The sequence below is a fragment of the Arvicanthis niloticus genome, chromosome 8 (genome assembly GCF_011762505.2).
Source record: "Arvicanthis niloticus isolate mArvNil1 chromosome 8, mArvNil1.pat.X, whole genome shotgun sequence".
Lineage (NCBI taxonomy): Eukaryota > Metazoa > Chordata > Mammalia > Rodentia > Muridae > Arvicanthis > Arvicanthis niloticus.
Genome location: NC_047665.1, coordinates 60,602,024 through 60,617,949, shown reverse-complemented (window position 1 = coordinate 60,617,949; position 15,926 = coordinate 60,602,024).

Here is a 15,926-nt window from a genome sequence, read left to right as displayed (position 1 = left end):
ACCTCTCAGCTGGAAAAACAAAAAAAGGCAGAAGATGGAGCATGAAGAAAAATCTCTTAAGGAAGCAACACTTGCCTGACACCCAGTCCTTTCGGATTTCCACATTTCTTCCTGTCTCCAGACACCAGCTTAGTTTTGGTTTATTTGTTTTCTGGTCTGACCTGGTGTTACCTTTGCTGTCTGTCACTTCTCAGGTCCAGGGTGATGGTAGAATCTCACCACCCTTGTCACTCACAGAGTCTCTCACAGGGGACTTAAAATGCCAGTCCAGTAATTCAAACCATTCCAGAGCCTGTGTTCTAAAACCACAGATGCCAACGACTCAGGGAAGTTAAGCTGTGTAGAAATGAACTGCCTTGTGTTTGCTGCATAACAAACCCCACCTCCACACTGGACAGAGGCCAACACAGACCTGACATCGAGTCACTGCTGTAGTATAGATGATCATATGCCAGTGAGACTCCATTCACTCAGGGATATGTGTCACTTTCCAAGTGCATTTACATATGTAGTAGTGCAGTGATTCCAGAGTAAGCTGTGCACTCTTCATTCAGAGGCTGTGGGTGTAGGGCTGAGATGTCATGCCTGTTTGGAGCAGAGTTGGACCTCCTGGTTAACAGAGATGGGACCCAAGGGACAGGAGCCCATTCCGGAAGTGGAGACCAGGAAGGATAGCACTTTTATTCAGTTCCTTGGGAGAGAAGTTTTATCTTCCCAGCATGCAGTTCTTCAGCCAGTCCCATCTGGCTCAGGAAGACAGATGTCATGTTCCTATTTTCTCCATTCTCCTTAGATTTAGCTTTCATTGCACAAGAGAGACATAAATGTATCCTCATCATGAAAGTAATTCTATGGGTGGAGAAAAATATTACTTGTAACTGTATTATTAAGAGATGGGCCTCTAAGGGATTCAGCCATGAGAGTGGGTTTCCCGTGTGTTGGATTAGGAACCATCTAAGAGAGCATGCGGGCCTTTTATAAAAAGACTTTATGTTTCTTTCCTTCTCCCCCACTGTGAGGATCTGGGCTTTGTTGCCTTTGAAAGATACAGAGTTGAAAGTGCCATCTTTGAAAGCAAAGACAGGGACTCTTACTAGACACCATACCCCCTGGCATCCTCATCTTGAACTCCGCAGCCTGAGAGAAACATGTTGTGAGAAATACTTTCCCACTGTTTGTGAGTTCTTGGCCTGTGAGGTTTTGCAGATAGGAGTGAGACAATCCTGCAACCACTAAGCTGCTGCCTTCCTCTCCAGGCAATCCCGCGGTTGTGCGGCAGCAGCTCTGAATCTGTGCAGGTTTTCTTGGGTGCGTCTGCACATTCACATTTACAGTCATCCAGCCATGCATATACACCAACAGCAAGGCTTTCCTGGGTGTCCTGCAGCTCCCAGATGAACTGTGTCTTAGCAGCCTCCCCACAAAACTATTCGTGTTGTCTTCCCCACACAAATCCTCATGTTTTCACCCCCTGCCCGCTCCCTTACTAGACTGTTTGTGAGATATGTCAGAATTTCATCATTATTCTTTGTGAAGATTTTAAAGATGTGTTTATTTTTATTTTATATATATCAGTGTCTTGCCTGCGTGGATGTCTGTGTACTACATGCATGTCTGGTGTCCAAAGAGGCCACAGATGTTGTGGACTTGGTTTGCTGCTTATATTTATGTTAGTTGGGTTCCCTAATTACATGGGAATTCACACGTCTATATGTAAGACGCCACAGGTCCCTGCCCCCAGTTGTCTCTAATTGGTAAATCAAATTGCAGTGGTCAATGGCTGGGCAGGGAGACAGAGGCAGGACTTTAGATTTCCCAGGCAAGGGAACCCAGGGAAGAAGGATTTAGAATTGCCTTGATGGGAAAGCAGAGAAATCAGGCTTGAGAGCTGGAGAATGGAGAGCGTACAGCCATGCTTGAGCCAAGGAAGAATGGCCCCAAGCCCCTTCCCAACCCCCCATTTAGGTCTAGGGTAGCAAAGATGGAGTTTAGATTTTAGTAAGTAATAACTCAGGAGTATCGGAGGAGAGTCATTAACAACGTCAAAGTTTGAGAGTGGCCCAGCCATTGTGAAGTTTAAGGCACGTTAAGAGAGAAGGCTGCAGTGTGTGTCTTTCCCTCAAGAATCCAGAGCATTTTGGTGGGCCACGAGCAATGTGCCAGCCGCTGGCGGGGGGGTGGATGGGGGGAGGGTGATTCGAGTATCGTTAAGTAATTAATACAACACAGAGAAGGCTTCTGGTCCCCAGAAATTGGAGTTACTGAGGATCATTAATGACTGTGAGAGTGCTAGAAATCAAACCTGGGTTACTTTCAAAAGCAGTGAGTGTTCTTAATGGCTGAGCCATCTCTCCAGCCTCCGCTCCTCACCACTCTTTTTAACACATAAGAGTAAAGAACTGTTTGAGGTAGCTGAAAGGGGATCGCTTAGATTTAGTACCAACGCCTTTCCACTATGAGCAAGACCCACTGATACAGGCCCCCTCGTTCCTCCCCAAGACCTTCCTACTGCCTCCACCTAGGCCCTACCTCTAACCATCTCCTGCTAAAGGCTATTGAATTATGACTTCATCCATGGCTCCATCTATTGACGAAATCACAGCCTTCAGTATTTGATCACTTTTATTAGATGCAGCCAAGCCCCTAATACATCAGCCTCTTGGGGAACGCACTTTATAGCCAGCCCTCTGTAGAGGCCTCAGTGTATGGATCACAATTTTGCATTTCTGATCAGATAATCTCCACAGTCTTGCCGCATGTCTAACTGGTTCTGGAACGATTTATCTTTTTACGCTCGCGTGGCATGTATATGTGTGTGTGCCGGTGTGTGTGTGTGGGCATGTGACTTGTGAGTTTGTTGTCTGATTTTTGGTTCAAAGATAGATATGCTAGGCCCTTAATAATGTAGTAGTGAGATGTGTGGGCAGGGGAAACATTTTATAGCTGTTATTGGGTCATTCATTGTCTTTTAGAGAGACTGTCTTCCCAGATTGTGACCTCTGCAAGTATTTTATAGCTTGGACATCTTAAGAAGTGCAGAAATAGCAAGAGGGGATTGAAGTGGGGTATTTGTAGTCTCTCAGGTTCTAGGGAAACTTGGGCAGGTTAGACAGTGGTTAAGTAGTTTCTCCTCAGGAAGCTGAGACAGAAGTACCACTCCGAGCTGAAGACTAGCCTGAACTTCAGGAGGAGACCCTGTCTTCAAAAAACAAAACAAAAGTTTCTCCTCAGGGCAGACCTTGTTAGGAAACAGAATGTTCTGGTGTGTTTCTAAATAGTTCCTTTCCTTTCTTGCCAGAATCAGCAGATATTTCTTCTAATATTCACTGGGAGGTCCTGGTGGCCAGGCTCCAGAAAGTAACTCACAAAAGCGTGAGACCTGGTGTTACTGGATCCTCTGGAGATTTTAACTCTTAAACTGGTTCACCTCCAGCCAAGCATCAACCAGGTAAAGGTTCCTACTTTGGCTCCTGGGTATCTGCAAGTGTCTTGAAATTTGCTGTCTCTCCGATTTGTGGTAGTGATTTTCTTTGTGTTCTGTCTTCTCTTCCATATGGATGAAGGTTGTCACTTTTGTGATTCTGTGTAATGATGGAATGTTCTTTGCTTTGAATGCTTGATGGCTCCGGGTTAGGTTTAAGGACTTGTAAATCCCTTCTGAGGTGTGATTCTAAGCACAAGCTAGCAGACAGCAAGGACTCCAGAGGCCCTGTGTACCGAGTTTCCTGGGAGTTTGTATTAATTAGAAAAACAACCACTGACCCTCCCAAGGCCTCTATCACCAATGTGGATTTAAGTGTGTGTTTGTTCTCCTTGTGATCCTGTGACTCCCATGATGCTCTCCTCCACCAAGCACACATTTCTTCTTTTATGATGTGTGTGTGTCACACAGGGGCACACACAGAGTTAGAAGACCTCTATTGCTCTTGGCCTTGTTCCCTTGAGACAAAGTCCCTCACTAACCCAGAAGCTCAGTGTTTTGACTAGACTGGTTGGCCAGTGAGCTCTTAGGACGTGCTTGTCCCTACCCCTCAGGCCAGGGTTACAGGCATGTATAATCACATTCAGCTTTTAAAAACATGGGTACTGGAGATTTGAACTCAGGTCCTCATGTTTGCACAAGTGCTCTTACACACTGAGCATCAACCCCTGAGCCCATTTCTTTAACCTTTGCTTCCCCGCTCTCACCAACCTCAAGCCTTTTGGGCCAGCTAGGACCCTGAGCACTGTAGAAGGCTATAGAAATCCCTTGAGGCTGAAGGCAGAGAAGGGGGTGGCTGTCCTCAGTCCTGCTCTCCCTGTCTGTCTCCTTCCAGAAAAGCTACCTCTGTGTCACTGTTCTCCGTGGGTCACACCCTAGCCACTGCCTTGCTTCCTCCCACCCCAACCTCCCTGTTTGTCCTCACACATCCTCTCCTCTGCCTGTCTTCTTAGTCACACACACCATTGAGCTGATGTGTTCTGAGAGGCTTCTGGTGGTGATAGAGATGTTTCTGCAATCCAGCCTGAGCATCCCTAGGAAAGCCAATGGCCACAATGCTAGGCATGACCTCTTCTGGCTCCCACCACTAAGGATGTCCTGACTCAGTCTGGCTGAATGTCCCATTGTCTACTCATTGGGATGTTTAGGTTGTCATAGCTGCTTTTGTTTCTGAACCTGTTTGGCCAGGCAACTGTCATCTACCTTACAGGGTAAGGTCTTTAATGGCAGCGAGTGTGCGTGTGCGAGAGAGAGAGAGAGAGAGAGAGAGAGAGAGAGAGAGAGAGAGAGAGAGAGAGAGAGCAACCTAGTTCTATGGAGCTCTCATTGTATAGTTAATGATCAGCCTGCAACCATAAGCCATTAAATACCAACTAGATGCACCTGACAGTGAATTGCTATAGGAAATTATTCTAATTATGCATTTCTTGGACTTTCTTGGAATTATCCTTTGAATTTTGCAGAAAATGAGTAGAACTAGGGTGGGGATAGGTACTTACTTTAAATTTTCTTCAGCGATACAATTTCTAATTCTCGCCTACCCAATTCCTTAGAGGGTATGAGTTGAAATGCAGTTCTGAAAATGAGAATCATAGTTATAGAACCAAGTGAGTCCCCATGCTCACAGCTGAGCGAACGTGAGTGAGGTCACCTTGCACTTGGCACTGAGACTTTACAGGACTACTTGGGAGACTTGTCATCCTACACCAGGAAGAACATTAGGGGCAGAGACTTGTTCCTCAGCCTAGGCACTCCCAGGCCCTTGAAATTCTTCATATAATGAAGGCACATTGCTTTCTGCCAGGCCCTCCCTCCTGCCCTCCCTCCTGCCCTCCCTCCTGCCCTCCTTCCTGACCTTCTGCTCTCTTTCCCTTCCCTTCCTATCCTCTCTCTCCCTCGTTCTTTTATTCTCTTTTATCTTTTTTCCTTCTGTCTCTCCTCTCTTTCATGTGTGTGGTTTTATGTATGTGTGTGGTATATGTTACATGTGCACGCAAGTGCACACATGTGCAGAAACCAGAGAGGAGGAGTAAGATGTCTTCTATTGCTTTCTGAGGCAGACTCTCTCACTGAGCCTGAAGCTGGCTATCTGGGCTAGGCTGGCTTGTCTCTGGCCCCCAAGGTTGGGGTTACAGGCATGCTCAGCCATGCCTGGCTTTTACAAGGTGCTGGGGATTTGAACTTGAGTCCTCTTGTTTTCCCTGCAAACACCTAAGCCATTCTCCAGTCCCAGGCTTTTCTTTTAGACAGTTATATGATTTCAAGGTTTTTTCTTTTTTCTTTTTTGTTATTTTTAAAAAAAAAAAAAAAGTCCAAGTAAAAAACTAAGCTGTTTGTAGCCTTGTGCTCGTCCTCATTGCCCTTAAAAGACATTATCAGAAAGTGTCGCCCTGATAACTCCCTTGGCTGTGTTTGAAAAGAATGGAGTTAGGGACGGAGACATGACCCAGGGCCTCATTTTGTGACTCTCAGACGCTGGAAAACGACAGACTCTGTGGTTTCCCTGTTCAAAATTAAGAATTCCATGATAGGAATCACAATGATGGTGGTGACCCTGGGCGACCTGGAAGAAAAACAGGAGGGGGAAGTGAGTTTAAAGGGTTTGCCCCAGGTCACATAGCCCAGCCTTAAAAAGAATCCCTGCCTCGCTGGCTGTGGGCCTAGCAGGGAGGAAGTTAAGCGTGCCAGCTCCAGCCAAGGGTTCTTGCAAGCTGCTGAGCAGACTCCCAGAAGGAGCCTTTTCCCTTGTGCTTGGTGAATCCAGCTCCTCCCTGGTTATGTCTAGGAATAATGGCTTTAATATGAAGATCTTTCTGGGATACAGACAAGCCTGCTCCGGGGCTGGAATTTGATGGAAGTCCGGCACAGCTAGCCTCCTGCGTGTGTATATTCCTGTGGCGGTGACCATCAAAACAAGAAGGAAGAACACCTTGGCAGACAGAGGATCCTGTTTGAACTTCCGGGAATAATTCGTTGGAGGGGGCGGGGTGGGTAGGTGTGGCAGCGGCGCGGGAGGTGGTGGGGGTGGGAGGGGACTTGGAGGAGGGGACTGGGGGAGGACAGGGCAGGGCACAGGATAGGTAGAGATGCATGGAGACCAAACCCATGTTAAGGAAATGAAGAGGCTGGGAGAAAAGTGGGCTCTCTGTTCCATTTAACCTTTATTTTAGAAAGATTTTCCTGTGGCTGTGTCAGTCCAGGTCCCCACGGCTTCCACCCGGCTTCGCTTCGGTGTGTTTGAGGTCCCAGATGCCTTTGCTTTTTCTGTATTTTCCCTCTTATCAGACCCCATCCCCCACTCCCTGCCCCGTTGGTTCCTGCAGTTTCTAGATAGAACAAGCTTTCGACACAGCATACTCCATATGACTTGAGTCAAAAGCTTTATACTTTACAAGAACCTTTCTTCTCCTCTCTCTCAAAAGAAGCCTCCCCCCCCCGATTTTTATCGTTCTTTTTAACTAACTGCTCACTTCTTTCTCCCTGTTCCCATTTACACAAAGTCGGTCTGTATCTGACAGTTTTATTGAGATATAAATCCAGATACTGTGCAACTCGCCCTTTTAAAGTGTACAATTCAATGGGTTTTACCATCTTCCCTAGGTTTCACAACCATCACACCAAGTTTGAACATTTTTACATCCTCCCTAAATGTCCTGCACCCATCAGCAGCCACCTCCATCCCTTTTCAGCTCCATGCAGCTGCCAATGTAGTTTACCTGTGTGTACCAGTTCTACGGATATATTTTGAATAAACAGAGTCAGAAGACACGCAGTCTTTGCCCCAGGCCTCTTTTATTCACCCTAACATTTTTACCGTTCCTTGATTTGGTAGCAACCTTTGATGGAAAAAAAAAAATGTTTAAATCATCTTGGTCAGCACAATGGTAGCGCAAGCCTTTAATCCTAGCACTCAGGGGGCAGAGGCAGGCAGATCTTTGTGAGTTTGAGGCCAGCCTGGTCTAAAGAGTGAGTTCTAGGACAGCTAGGGCTACACAAAGAGACCCAGTTTTGAAAAACAAACAAACAAAATCATATAGAAGATCCATAGACACACCCTGGAAAGAAGCATTCAGGAAGAGTCCAGCCTAGATGATTTTTTTTCCTTGAAAATCTCAGTGGTCCCCAAACCCTCCCTCTTCCTGCCTCTTTCAATGGAAAGAGCAGGCTAGCCCTGTTTGGACACTGTGCCTGTTAGGTTGTTTCTATGAATGACTATTTCAGTACTATACTTGATGGAGAAGGGAAGACAGAGAAAATGATTTCGTTATTGCAATTTGAATGAGTTCAAATGAAAAATCAAGAGGCAGGCACAAGAGTGAATTGGCTTTTTTCAAGTAGAAAAGATGTTATCAAGTCAGAAGATGAGAAAAGGCCCAAGACATTGATAGCACAGGCTTTGAGGCTAATTGACATTGAAGTCAGATGCCCTAACAAGATTAGCAGAAGAGCCGACACATGCAGAAGCTGGGAGTCAGCTTCATGGGGTTGGCCTGATGAACGAATCAGAGGAATTTTGGATTGCTTTCACTATCCTGACTGCAGTCAGAAACCTGTGGAATACCTAAGGTACAGTGCTCTAACCCGGATTACCAGGCTGAACGTCAAGGATTATATGACCCCTGGCGACAATACAGAGTACGAGCCAAGAGCTGGATGTGTGAACAGAGTGGGAAAATGTGTCCAGTGCAAAGTTAGCACTAGCAATGTATTAATAGTTACAAAACCATTAAAGTTAAATATGAATTCTGTGGTTAATGTAAGCCATTAACACAAAACCAAAGAGAAAGGCCACTTTAAAGCTCTGGGGTGGCTGACATTAGGTCAGGCTGTGCTGAGGTAGTCTGGAAAGATGAAGAAAAGACTGTTCAAGCAGGCTGGATTCTGTTGTGAATTCTGAGCTCCCCAGACACAATCGTTCACACCAGACAGCTCTCATCTGTTCCAGCCTCTATGTGTTGAGAAGTGGTATTAGCTGTACCCCGGGGAGGGGGGCAGTATTAGATCCATGCCCAGCACTGCTTCATTACTTTCTTTGTAACCCCTGAGATCTGAACACCCCTTCAGTATGGTTGCCTATGAATAGATGAAGCAGTTAACTGGAATGTTCTACTTAGAGTTAATCTATTTGTTCAAATATTTGACTGTGCCAGGAGGACTGAGCTAGGTCAAAGTGATGACTAGAATTGTCATGGACCTGCTCTTGGGAACAGACGTCGTGTGTATTTATTTATAATCGAGGAGGTGTCTAAGACACCTTCAAAGGTGTTTGGGAGTCTACATTTCTGTCCTCTTTGCTGTGAAAAAGAAAAGACAAAGCTGCCACAAGCAACTTAAGGATTTATTTTGAGGATCATAGTTCACCCTGGGGGTGTGGACTCACGGCAAGGCAAAGCAGAGTAGGTCTGTCCTGTGACTGGGAGCATGAGGCAGCAGATTGTCAAGGTGAGGGTAGACTGGATGGAGAGGAAACAGACTGGACCCAGGCGGAGGTGTAACCTCCCAAGTCCTACTTCTGTCAATTTGTATCTGACAGCTAAGGCCCACCTCCTGATGACTCGAGGGCCTTTAAAATAGTGCCGCAAGGACCACGTGTTGAAAACACAAGTCTTCTGGGGGCTAACCCTAATACCCTGCAGTGATTGGCAGTTGATGAATGAGACTGTCCTTGGTTGTTTTTTTTAAATGGTCTTTTAAAAAAAAAAAATGAATACTCAGCCTTCTTTCTTACGAAGTGTTTTCAGCCACTTTACCATTTTTTTTTTTCTGGATCTTCCTGGAAGGTCTCACCATAAGATAAATCCACAGTCTGTAATCAAATTGAGATTGTGTGACAGCCATTTCAAGGAGTTTTTTTTCTTGTTTTTCTTCTGGGAAAATAGACATAATGTAAAATCACCATCGTAACCACTTTAAGTGTACAGTTCGTTGTCAACAGGAGTCTACATGTTGCTGGGCAGCCATTGACACCATCTATCTCCACCATCTATCTCCAGAACACTTTCCTTTCCTCAAAGCGAAGCGGTGTGCCCACCAAACTAAACCCCGTGTTTTCTCCAGCTCCTCTCCTTCGTCCCCGAGGACCACAGTCCTGTGTATGTACTGATGCCTTTATTCCCATGTAAGCAGGACTTATTCTCTTTTTCTTTTGTGTCTGGCTTTTTTAGACTTAACATAATATCTTCTTCTGATGTTTTTGAGACAAAGTCTTGTTATATAGCCTAGGCTGACCTCAAACTGGCAGCGGCCTTCCTGGCCCTGCACCCTCAGTTAAGGATGTGCACCTCCATTCCTGGCTCACTTACCAGAGTATCTTCAAGGCTAATCCAGGTTGTAGCACGTGTTAGAAGTTGTGTTTGCCAACCAAACATAAGGCGGAGCTTGGGGAATCCTGCCACAGAGCAGGAGGAAGAATTGTTGGAGCCAGAGGGATCAAGGATATCACAAGAAAAGCTACAGAGTCAACTAACTTGGGTCCATAGGGGCTCACAGAGACTGAACTGCCAACCAGGGAGCATGCGTGGGACGGACCTAGACTTTCTGCACATACATAACAGTTGTGTATCTTGGTCTTCATGTGGGACTCCTAACAGCTGTAGCAGGCTCTCTCTGACTCTGCTGCCTGCTTCTGGGATCTTTTCCCCGCTTCTGGCCTGCCTCTGTAGGGGCAAGTTTTGACTACCAGTGGATTGCACGGGTACACCCACCTAGGAGGTATCTTTGAATCTGCGAATGAAAGACACACACACACACACACACACACACACACACACACACACACACAGACAAGCTTATTTTTAAAACGCCTTGGCTACCTCAAAGGATGGACACTCCTTCCCCTGCTACCCCAGGCCCAATCGGGGAAGTGGCCAGTGGCCACTTTCTTGGAATCTCATATGCCTGGTTGGCTTTATCTCCTGTAGCTACTGTGCCCCATCCTCCTTCCCACTACACCCCACCCCTCGTCGCCCTCCCCAGCGCCCCCATGGTGATTCTCATTTCTCTCTGTGTCCTAGCCCACACAACTCTAAGGGTCCAGCCTCGTGCCCAGCCATTGGCTGTTGGCATCCTTATTGACTGATCTAAAACCAATTAGGGACAAGGAACTTTAGCCTTTAGACACAGATTTCCAATTGAATTAAAGCATGTCTCTTCTAGTCTCAGTAGAAGATGTGCCTAGTCTTACTGCAACTTGAAATGCCACGGCTGGTTGACATCCATGGGAGGCTTCCCCTTTTCTGAAGAGAAAGGGAAAAGTGGATTTAGGGTAGGGTGGGGGAAGGAAAAGAAGGAGAGAAGGAAGGGAAAACTTTGGCCTGGATGTTAATTAATTTATTAATTAATTAAAATAGAATAAATGGAAAAAGGAAGTTGTGTTTGTATTTTTAATGATATTCTTTATTTATCCCTTGAAAATTTCATATACAGACAGTATATCTTGATCACATCCGTTTCTTACTCTGTACCACCCCCACCCCCCACCCATACACACACTTCAACATCTTCTGGACCTCCTAACACATCTCCTTCCCAACTTCACACTTTGTTTGTTTGTTTTTTAATTTTTTACATGTATTCACATGGGTGTGAAGCTAACCACTGGGGCACGGGCAACCTACCAGTAGCCATACCTCCTAAAGGGATTTTCTTTTCCTAGTAGCTACCAATTGCCATGGTTCCTTAGGCAGGGTCAGAGCCTTGGGATCTCTTCCTCCTTTCATTTTCTAAGGGGATGTGTGTGGCGTTTTCACTGGCTTTATCTTGTTCAGGTCTTGCACAGTAGCCACAGTTGTTTTGAGTTCATGTGTGTGGCAGCCGTGTCACGTCCACAGAGTTCATGTGTGCCACAGCCGTGTCACGTCCACAGACAGCATTCCCCAGTGCTCTTCCCATCCTCTGGCTCCTACACTCTTTCTGCCCCCTCTTCCGTGATGTTCCCTGAGCCTTGTGGGGTGCGAGCATTAATATGGATGTCCCATCTATGGACGAGCACTTGCAGTCACTATTTTTACACTTTGAACAGTTATGAGTTTCTCTAGTCACCACTGCCCACGGCAAAAGGAAGTGGCTTTGACTGCGTCTGACAGCAACACAAATCTGGTGTTTGAGGCCTTGAGGGTTGGACTCCCAGACTGAGGTTTTCACGGCTGTGTGGACTCTGTTTTGCCTTTTAAATAAGTACTCCATGGTCCTTTCCTCACTCCGTTCCTATGGTCCCTTGCAGGAAGATGTTCTCAACATCCGGCATAACTTAGTGAAGAGACTACTTGCAAAGAAGGAAGGCATTAAAACGGGAGAGGAGAAAAAAGCGGGTCGTAGCACCCTTGGTTGGTCTTTGGTTAACAATGTGTGGTAAACCTCAAGGAGGACTTAGGTTGGAACCCGGATGTCATGTTAGATGACGTCATCGTGTCCATGTTGGGCTTCTTAAGTACCCTGCTGATATTGGTTACGGTTTGGGTTGTGAGTGGAGGAGATCTTTGTTCTTGGACATTCTCACATGCTGACTTTAGAGTAAAATATCCTGTTTGAAACTTAGTTTTGAAGGGGGGTGGGAAAGGTAGGCAGGGAGGGAGACCTCCGCTGAGGTAGTACAGCTCACGTGGTAGATGTTAAGCGTTGCAGCGGAGCAGGAGTCCAGCTCTTTCTGTAGTTTTGTTAGGGAAGCTTTTCCGTTTCAATGAAAAAGTAAAGGAAGGAAGTGTTTCTAGAAACTGTCTTCTTACGTCAAGGAGGAATGCCGGGCCGATAGCCCCTCTGGTTGATCGACAGTCTCCCTGAAGCAGCGAGAGTGCCACGTGGCACTTCAGCGTTATTAGCTGTGTGTCCCTGTCTGTGTGTACAGGCAGTCATAGAAAACCACAACAGACATACAGTAATAGATCAAAGCCTGTTCCTGGTGGGGCTTACCAAGGTCTGTGACTATGATTTATGACTTGGCTAGCCCCTAAAAGGCAGGTCAAGCCTGGGTGTCCTCTTTAGGTCTCCTTTGAAAAAAAATGGAGAAAAATACAACCCTTTCTAAGGTGCAAAGGGCAGAGTTTTAGTTTTGCATTTCATTATTTTATGGGTTATCTCACTACCCCATGTTTTACTGGTCAATCTGAAAATAGGCTCTTTTTTTTTCCCCCCTATGTGGGCTGTTACAAATCTATCTGGTGTTTACAGTTCTGTTACCGTGTGTGATGTGAACACAGAGGTTCCTGGTTTTTTTTTTCAATACAGGAGAGATGTGACGATACTTCGTGGATGTGTTTGTTTTCACAACAATAATTTATCTCTTGGCTATAGGTGGGAGGGAGGGAAGGGCGACAGTTCTTTTCAGATAGTGTCAGTGAGATCTGATTGCATATCTCAAAATTGTTCTAATCTTTTAGGTTTGGGTTCAGGAGGACACATTGGTACCATAATGTGGCTTGAGGCACCTGCACATTAATGGCGTAAAGTCAAAAATATTAGCCTGGTGGATAAGCAGGAAGATTTCTGGAAGTCACTCCTAATCCAGGACTGCTAGCAACAGCCATACACAGGAGAGATTGTAAGCCACGGGGTCTCCCAGTCAGTCCATGCAGATGTGTCCCTAATTCAATTCGCTCTTAGTCAAAACCTGATGTGCCACAGCCATTCCAGTGGTTCATCTGCACGGCCGAGTAGGACGGAGGGGAACTGGAGTAGCAAGGGAGGTCGAAGTCAACCTTAATGAAAATATCTAACTTTAGGAAGTGCAAGGGCTGGTAGCGGTGGCCCAGGCTGTGATCTTTGTACATGGGAAGCAGAGACAAAAGGACTTCTGTAAATCTGAAGCTATCCTGGTCTACACAATGCCAGCTAGGGCTACACAATGAGAAGTCCCTGCCTCAAGAAAAAAAAAAAAAAAAAAAAACAAAACAAAACAGAAATAAAAAGGGGACCGATAGGAATAATAGTGAGAGACAAGGAGAAAGGCAAGAAGAAGAAATAGAGGAAGAAAAAAGCTGTGACCCATGAACACAAAGTTAAGATGACCCAGGGGGCTTTGTTTCCAGCTAGTTTGGGGAGGGAAGGAGCAGGACTTGACCTCTGTGCTCCAGGGAACTCTGCCCCTGGGGTTGTTAGGTGGAGATGACTTCTGGGAGTTGGAAACTGGCTATGAAGAGGTGGTCATTTGTAGGATGCAAGGGAAGCCCTTAAACATGGGGGCTTTGCAGTTGCCGTTCTTAAACACATTGACCCCTTTCTTGGGCTCACGGGTAACTAAAAGCAGGTGGGAAGCCCAGCATCTCTGCCTTTGTTTGTGTTTGTCCTCTTTGTTTTGGCTGAAGGCACAGAGATAAGAGAGAGTCCTAAACCTTCGGTCACCTTGGATTCCAGAAACAGAAAGCTCCCTCTGGAAAGTTGCTTCATCCAGTTGAGAACAGTTACTCATGAAGGTGAGAAATAGAAGGGGCTGTCCTGTAGGGTCTAGATCTATTCCCTCAAGCCATGACAGATCATCCTGCGTAAACCAGAACCAAATAGAGGAGAAGGTCCACGCGTTGACAAGGACATCGTAATTATGCATGCTTCTTGCCTAGTCTGTTTAAAACTAAAGCTCATGCTGGTATCCTGAAATGGACCGAGGGTCACTAGACTGCTTTACATATTCCTTTTGTAAGTGGGGCCACATTGATTAGCTCTCACTTCTCAACTCTTCGCCATCAGTTGTCTCTTGATTGGTGTGTTGGGGATGGGTAGCTAAGCCTAGGTTTTAGGGCCTGTCAGAGTTCCAGCTTCCTCCCCAAAAACCTCAGTCATAAATTCACAATAATCATGGCTGGGTAGATGGATGAATCCCCCTAAACGAAAGTATCCAAAGGAGGAAAAAAAAATCGGACAAAGGTCAGAGCACTGGCCAGTGTGTGTATTCAGTTGTGAGGTGTGGAAGAAGAGATATCTTCCAAGCATTGACTACGGAAGTTGGTTAGTTAGAGCAAGAAACTGAGAGCTGTGGGGTGGAAATGAGTCTAGATTGCTATGCAGTTTTGCCATTTAAAACAGGAAGATTTCTGTTTACTTTGTATATGTGAGAGAGTGCCTGTGAATACAGGACATGATGTCCTTGGAGAGGCCAGAGGTCAGAGGTCATTCTTACGTGTTACCCTTCATCTTCTACCTTATTTAAAGCAGGGTGTCTTTGCTAGCAGGTGCAGAAGCTACCAGGCTATCTGGCCTGTGACATCATTAGATTCTTCTGTGTGTTCCTCCTATTTTGCCAGAAGATTACTGGGACCAGCTAGGGAGTGGTGAGTGTCACATGCCTTTGATCCCAGCACTTGAGAGGCAGAGGCAGGAGGATCTCTGTGAGTTTGAGGCCAGCCTATTCTATGGAGTGAGTTCCAGTACATTCAGGGCTACACAGAGAAACCCTGTCTTAAGAAAACAAAATGAACTGGGACTACAGACACACTTGGCCTGAGAGGGTCCCTGCAGGAGTCATACAGGGAAGCAAACCACATGAATGAAAAGCCAGTGCAGACTGACTTCATCATCCTGGATCAGACTTCGGGGAGTCTAATAACAGGTTGTTTTTTCCCAGTGTACTTAAGTCCAACATAATTTGAAAAAAAGCTTCCTGGTATGATACAATCCCCATTGCACAAGGAAGTGTAATTGCATTGAAACTCAACGCAGGGTAGTGTCATTTTTCCCCCAAGAAGATGGGCTCTAGAGATAAGCTACCTATACTAGATTGAGGGCCTAAGGGTCTGGTCTAGTCTCAGTCATACATATAGTACTGAGGTCATTTGGGCTATTAGCCACCTCTGGCTCTGCTTGTGGGAGCTTGGGGGAAGCTAGATCACTAGCCACCTCCTGTTGTGGTTGTAGGAGCTTGGTGTGTCCTGGCCCAACAGATAGTGCAGATCACCAGGCTGTCAATCATTTCTCAGCTGTCTAGATGGAAGAACAGGATTTTCATCTTTCCCATTGGAAAGCCAATCCCTCATGCTTAACCTTCCTGGTTTCTCTTGAGATTGGAGGGTGCAAGGACCTTTATGCTCTGCTCCCAGCACTTGACTATGCCCAGTTATGGGGGTGCTGGGCAACCAAAGCTAGGTCCTCATGCCTGCATAGCAAGCCCATTCCCCACCAAGCCATCTACCCAGCCCACAGTAGGGAGATTCTGATAATGCGTGCATTTAAATATTTAAAACCAGACACAAAGTTGTTGCTACTTTACAATTATAAAATGAAAGCATCTTCTGCATTAGCAGAAACCTCAACACTCATAAAATCAAAATTAGCATTCAGTGCAACAGATGGCATTGTTTTGCTGAGATGAAATCATTACTGTGGGAGTTAACGGTAGAAAAACCCATTTATACGGTCAGCTCTCACATCTTGGTTTGGTTAGGTTGATTTCATGCACAGTGTCCATCTTAATCTCTGCTGATGTATTCTTTTCTTGGCAGAGTTGATGTTATGTTTCCCA